This window comes from Protopterus annectens, chromosome 10.part0, assembly GCF_019279795.1.
Source record: "Protopterus annectens isolate FY-2018-M chromosome 10.part0, PAN1.0, whole genome shotgun sequence".
Lineage (NCBI taxonomy): Eukaryota > Metazoa > Chordata > Ceratodontiformes > Protopteridae > Protopterus > Protopterus annectens.
In genome coordinates, this window is record NC_056744.1 from 1,204,945,115 (window position 1) to 1,204,952,614 (window position 7,500).

Below are 7,500 nucleotides of genomic sequence, written 5' to 3' on the forward strand. Positions count from 1 at the left end.
CTTATTAGGTGAGCCATTTAGGAAGCTTTCCATACAATGGAAGTAACATGGTGGTCAAAAGTCAGATTGCTATCAATCTGGGTGCCCAAATCCCTCACAACTGACTGCATGCTTAGAACATTGTTACTAATGTGATAATTTGTGGGGACATCACTCCCCACAAAGGGGAGGATGATGGATTCCTTTGTATTCAGCTTGAGGCCATGTTTCTGGCACCAGCTATTTGTTTGGGTGAGATACTCTTGGAGGATGTCCACATCACTAGGAGAATTGATGACACCTCCCAGCTTGCAGCTATCTGCAAACCTGGTCAGCCATAGCCCACTGGTTTTGGCCTGCACCTAAGAAAAAGTATATCCCACATAACAGAGGCCCCAAGACCAAACCGTGGGGTATGCAACTCAATATGCGTCTCCTGCTTGAAATGCCTTCCCCTATTTTGACTAGGTGGGTTCTATCAGTGAGCTAGTTAGCTACCCATGTTTAGGCTAAGGAGAGATTGCTTCAATTGGGCACCTTTTTCATCCTGGACAGCACTTTTTGTTTTCCTTTGTTATAGAGTTTATTTATTGCAGCTGTCCACCAGACTGGTTTACTCTTCCTTGCAGAGGATGATTTAGTCATGTCAGGTATTCCTGATTCCATGCATCTATATAAATGTTCATTTAGTAATTTGGTATAGTTTTGGATACTGGTACCAGTTCCTAGAGAGGGAGAGGGGGCTGTGAAGCTGTTTATACCATCCCTCAGGAGGCTGTAATCAGCTTTGGAAAAGTTTTTTTGTTTGACCCTAGCTAGAGGGAGGTTGTAGGAGATAGTGACTTCATACATAACTGCTTTATGGTCTGATCTTACAAGGGAGGATGATACTGCAGAGATGCTGCAGTGGCTACTCATGTTGATTAATACCAAGTCCAGAATATTATCACCTCTTGTTGGGGTATCAACTAGCTGTTCCAAAGTATTTGCATTGACAAAATAGAGGAATCTCTGGCCATTTGTGTTCTGGCATAAGTAGTACTTCCAGTCTATGTTTGGCTAGTTAAAGTCAATCAGGATCAGGGTCAAGGGTTGAATCTGGATAGATTCAAACAGGTCTAGATAGGCAGTTTGGGCATCTTGAGTCAGATTTGGGGGCAGGTAGCTAGCTATGATTGTATAGGGCTCTTGTCAATGGTTAACTGCACCTGGAGTGTCTCCTGTGTGTCATACAGTTTGACCAGCCTGTAGGTGTGTATGTCTTTAATATATATTGAAACTCCCCTCCTTTGGCTTTACTACCCATAGTTTTAGGTCTGAATGTATAATAGGATGAGTAACCAGGTATGGCTGGGGTGGCCTCCACAGCTTTGAACCAGGTTTCTGTGACTGCACAGATGTCAACATTTTCCATGCTTAAGACTGTTTGCAATGAGTGCAGTTTCACTTTTAGACTCCTAGCATTTAGTAGCATGACCTTTAATTTAGGTTGTATTGCAATTGTTATGTTGGTAGTTTTAACCTCATTACTTTCCTGCCAGTGTTCCCAGCTGTGCAGTTTAAACAAGGCCATATTCTCGCCCTTTGCAGTCATTGGACCATTTTCAAAAATGTTGAGGAAACTGAACAGTGTGCAAACCCGCTAAGCTGAGTATGATCAGTGCTGAAGGTGGCAAATGCTGAGCAATGTTTAGCAGTGTGCAAATCCGCTTAGCTGAGCTGAATACTGCTTAGAATGCAACATCTTAGCAATGCTCAAACCAGCTAAGTGAAGCTGAGCACTGCTAAGTATTGCTAGGACAGGTCCTGTTTAAGCAGTGCTTAGCTTGGCTTAGCAGTGCTTAGCAAAACTGAGCTAAGGGCAAACAAACATTTTCATTTAAAAAAGAAGTCAGAATTGAATATTAATTTCCCATTACTGATGCATTATTATTAAGTGTATATATTTTACCTAAGCAATAACCAACAATGTCGGTGTGGTATATTAAAATTTACCAATGGTTATTGTGGTTTAATCATGACAGCAAATCCCGAGTGATTACATAAAGGCAACCGTGGGTAAATCTTACTATACCACAACCATGGGGTCAGTTATTGCTATTATACAATGACATTATTTAAGAGAAAATATTTACTTTTCTTAAATAAATGTCTTTGCATGCCAGCACCATACTGTCCTTTCATGTTTTTCCAGTATCTGGGGGCTTTTTCTGATATAATGCGCATGCGTATTGGACTTGCGTTCCCATGCATACCAAGTACATCAGTGCTTTGCAAAGGAAGCAATGCAGAAAAGAAGGTCTCCATTGCTCCATTTTTGTTTTCTATTTTTTTTAATAGATTCAAAAATAAAATGTTGGACAGTTTAGGGTAGGAGAGAGAGAGAGAGAGAATAATGTACATGATTTTTCTAGTATTTTCTCTGTCTTGTCTCTCTGCTATGTGCAGAGTCTGGATTATGTTTTTTTTTAATTTTTTGTTAAAAAATGTATAAAATTATGTTGTATAGCAATAGAATAGAGTCAGGACAACCGGACCTTTTTCCATTAGTATATGCTAGGTTTTACAATGGATGCGCTTATTGAGCTAAACAATCAGCATGCTCGTTTTGCAATATCAATGACCAGTCGTATAATTTACATGATCTCCCCCATGTGCTTTAATTACATTACCTTGGGGTGTGACTGTACTGTATGGGAAACGTGGGTTTAAATGGGGTTTTTTACCTTATATCTCCACTGACACTGAGAATTTGGACCTACTCTGGTTAACAAATATTAATTACTACATCATTAAATAAAATAAAAAATATAAAACTGTTTTCCCATGTAAAAGCTAAATGCCCTGTCTTGGTATTCAAACTTGAATATACACTATGGCAAGCTGTGACTCTAACCACAAAGCTAACATAGCTGTCCAAATTTTAGCTATACATTTGTATATAGCTTCTTCTATAGCTGAAATGTTGACAAATACATTAGCTAATGGAGATATGTCTGCCATGGTGGTGCTGCGGTAGCGTTGTCACCTCACATTTTGATGTTGCCCGTTCGATTCTCAGTTAGAGCGTCTTCTGTGTGGCGACATGCGTAAATGGGCATTCCTTCATTGAAGGTTGTGTATTAGGCCCAGCAAGCAAGTATGTAAAAATCTACTGCCAATCATTAGTGGACCGGAGTTCCGCTGTCGCGACCCCCCCTAACCGGGAAAAGCCGAAAGACACAAACAAAACATTAGTTAATGGAGATGTCCAAATTTCAGCAATGTATTTCTGAAATTTGGACAGCTCCATTAGCTAAGGGATCTGTCCAAATTTCAACTATACTTTTTTATATAGCATCTTCTATAGTTGAAATTTGGACAGCTCCCTTAGCTAATGGAGCTGTGCAAATTTCAACTATAGAAGACGCTATATACAAATGTATAGCTGAAGTTTAGATATCTCAATTAGCTTAGTGGTTGGAGTCACAGATTGCTATGTAGTAAGTACATGTTTTGAATACCAAAACAGGACATTTAGCTTTTACATGGTGATCAAGGTGCCACCCCCTGCAAACCTGCTCAGCTATGCTTACACGTCCAGGAAAAATAAGAAAAAAATAAAATTAATGTAAACTGTTAACGTTCACATTACTAGAAAAGTGTCGGGGGACACTTTATTTCTTGTTTTGGTGCTGTAGAGCACTTTTCCAATGCAGGGGTGTGTTACAGATAATGTGACACACCCCTTACATGATGTGAGTTCACATTTCTAAGCCTCTCAACTGTACAGATTTTTGTATGATGCCCAGATTTGTGCCTCATATTCTTGGTCCATTTGTCATGGGATTGTGTTTCCCTGGCAAATCAGTGACAAATCATTAAAGACTGCAGTTAGAAAATATTGAAGGACCTTTGAGTTTCACACATCATACTCTTCAGAAAATCCATGCTAATTAAATGGGCGTTCCTTCATTGAAGGTTGTGCATTAGGCCTGGCAAGCCAGTACGTAAAAGCCTACCCAAAACATAACCAGAACAATCAGATCGCTACCGCAGCTCTGCCACCAACTTGATTTCTTGACCCCTGACTAAACTTCTCATCTTTAGAACCCTAAATCTATTTCATTTTTTGCATCCACTGATCCATATCTCCTTCTTACTATCTATTTATAATAATAATAACAAAAAAAAAGAGGGTGTACTTACATAACTGCCATCTTCTTACTTTCCTGTATCCCTACTCTTTGTACATTATGATAGCATTCTACATGTATGTCTCGTGTTACAATAGGCAGGATTCATGAAGCCTCCATGTAAGAGTTACAAGGCTTACATGGAGGCTGCAGTTAAACGGTGTGACGTCAGCATGTCATGCATATGCATGAGGGCATGCTGAATCACACCTAAGGCTTACACGGTCTGTGGAAGACAGTAGGGGGCATGTCCGTAGGCCGAGCCCTGCAAGCGGACATGCCCCCAGAAGAGTAAAAGTGTCTAAAGTAAACCCACATGACAGAGTACATGGAAATGTGAATAAACACAACACAACACATGCCCCCACAGACTATGAACATAAAATTATATAAATGAACATGTTATATTTTTTTTAAATTGTAAAGATGTTTGCCCGTGAGTGCGCTGCAGGTGTCCGTTCTGTGAACCGCAGAACCTATGGCGATAGGCTGGTGCGGTTGCACCACCAGGCAGGTCAGTAATCCTCTCCCTGTAACTGTAAATAAATATAAAAGTATGACAGTTAGCAAAAGAGTGCAGTGTAGTCACTAAGTAATAAAATGTGCAAGTAACAGTGTAAGAGTGTTTGCAAGTATTGCTTGATTACAAAAGTGTGTTGCAGTCTGTAATCCAAACAGAAAAATGAAAATGTCTGAAATAAAGTCTGAAATAAAGATGCCCCACCTGTAATATAATAGTACACAACCTGCAGCAGGCTGAAAAGTACAGCTGCAGAAGATGAGCAAAACACATGTGTGAAATATATCCCTGTTGAAATACTGAAACATGACAGAAGTGAGACTGTTGGAAAGGATTGTAATAACTACAGGTAAAACATGTCAATAAAGCCTAGAAGTAAGTATCATCCTAAATTGTAAAAATAAAACAAGTGAGAGAGTGTGAGAAAGAGTTATGAATCCACCAATAAAGTAGCAATAACTCCTGAATAAAGTATACTGCAGTCAGTACAGAATGAAATGATTGTGACAAGCAGAACCAAACTGCAAAATGTGTTCAAAATGTTCCTGCAGCTGGAATGTGTATCCCAAAATCTGGATATGTTGCTCTCAGTCTGCAATATGCAGATAGTATGATTGTCTGAAATACCAAACATCCACAGTTGTCTATAGATATATAAAGCAAATGTAGCAGGATGATGTAGCTGAACAAAGCCAGATATGAATGTGTATGAATACAAATGAAAATGTATATTGATGTAGCAGTAACATTCTTATCACCAACTTGAAGTAGTTATCACATAGGAAACTGTAGGTAGAACTGTAGTGTGTATATATCTGCAGCTATTAGAAATGTACAGCATATGTATTGGTATTTGAAGGTGTTAATTATATTTTCTTCACCCTACCCTATAACCACATATAATCCATTCCACATGAAATTGGTATGTGCAATCACAATTTAACACCCCATGGACATTTGTCCTGTTGGGTCATACATATTTGCATGTACGTTGATGCATCTGCCCTGTTCATACATCCAAACCTGATGGCCTGTTGCCATCAATCAACCCTGCATGTTGTTGGACTGTGTATTGCTGTTCAAATTATGCATGTGTTATGCTCGCTGTTCAATGGTGTGAATATCTGGGTGTTTGGTTAATGAGAATACTAATGCATGCTGTTGCAACTAATTGCAAATGGTATTGTATGTTACTAACCCAAACTGTCATGACATAATGCAAAACATAGGACGACAGGGAAGGCGGGTTCCAGCGGACCCACCGCAGCTGGCGAGTGCAACTGGCAGTAGTGCCCAGTCTGGACCCTCCTCCGGTGGCCCTGTGCCACCTGCAGGTGGAAGCGCTGCAGGGGATGGGGCTCATCCCCCCTCTGCAAGTGTGGCCGGAGGAGAACCACCACTCACCCTCCGTAGCATCCAGACTGTGGTGTGTAGGGAGATCCAGGAAGCTGTTCTTGGGCCCCTGTGCCAGCTTGAGGAACAGGTGGCACAACTAACGGGCATGCCTGTTGCCCAGCCTACACAGCCTCCAGCACAGCCCCGTCCTGGGCAGTGAAGGCACAGTGGCAACTGCCCATGGGTGGGGATATCAGTTCCACTGTTGCCATCTGTGGGCTCATGGGCTCTGGATATCCAAACATCCGTCCCCATCAATTGTGTAACCCCCCCCACACGTGTCATACACCGCCCCTGTATGCATCTTGTTTGTCTTGTCTGTTGACCTACCCAACCTACCTCCCCAACTATACCGACTTCCTTTACCTTAGATACCACTCTCACCTGAAAAAAAAAAAAAAAAAAAAGGGCACTCTGTACCCACAAAAAAATTACGCCCCATACATAGCTGCCCATTTCGCACACATGTCTGCTGGACATGGAAACTGTCAATTACAATTGGCTGTACAACAAGTATTATTGTTGTCCTTACACCTCTCTCAGGGGTGGAAGGTTTTAAATGTCACACCAATCTACAAACATATGCACAGCTGTTGCTGATGAAGAATTGGGCAGCTATGGGCCTTACCTACATCCCTCCTGCAAAACCCAAGCTTGTTTCCCCACTGTCTTAACCTCTTTGTGACCCCTTTTTCACCACTTTCCTGTCTCCCCATTTTCATTTCTTTCAAAGAAAATAGCACGAGTGTGCGCACGAGTAAGCACTTTTAAGCAGTTGTAAGCGGGTGTGCGCGGAGCTGAACGCCAGTGCGCATGCGGGAGCTCCGCGCAAACCAGCACTAACCCGGTTACAACTGCTTAAAAGTGCCTTAATCACTCTGAATGACAGGTCCTGTAGTCTACTCAAAAGCAAAATAAAATCCCACTGTCAGTCCCGAACCCAGGACCTTGAAAACAGTAGTCTGCATGACTTACCACTAAGCCATGACTGTTATATAAGAGCATTGTGCTACAATAAATATATCATGTAATAGTAGGAATGAATGTAAAGGGAATATAGGATGTGTAGTACACAAAGCATGTCATGTATATTTACTGTCAAATCTAGTGGATTTCTATAATAGTAGTGTGTGAACAGAAACAGCCATGCTAGTTGGTAGCTAGTAGGTAATAATGTCACTGTAGCACCTTGCAAGCCACACACATACTCACAGCAGGATAATCACTGCCCATACCCCACAACCTGTTATAGGAACACATCCGGACCAAGTAATAAGATATGTGGAGCAAAGGGCCAAAACCAGGGACACATTACAAATAATGTTACAACAAACTTAGACAGTTCAGAGAGTAACAGGTTCTGCATTTTGTTGGATGTTTGGAAGGGTATGAAGTCTGAAACTTAAATGTTTGTCACTATATTGAGCCCAG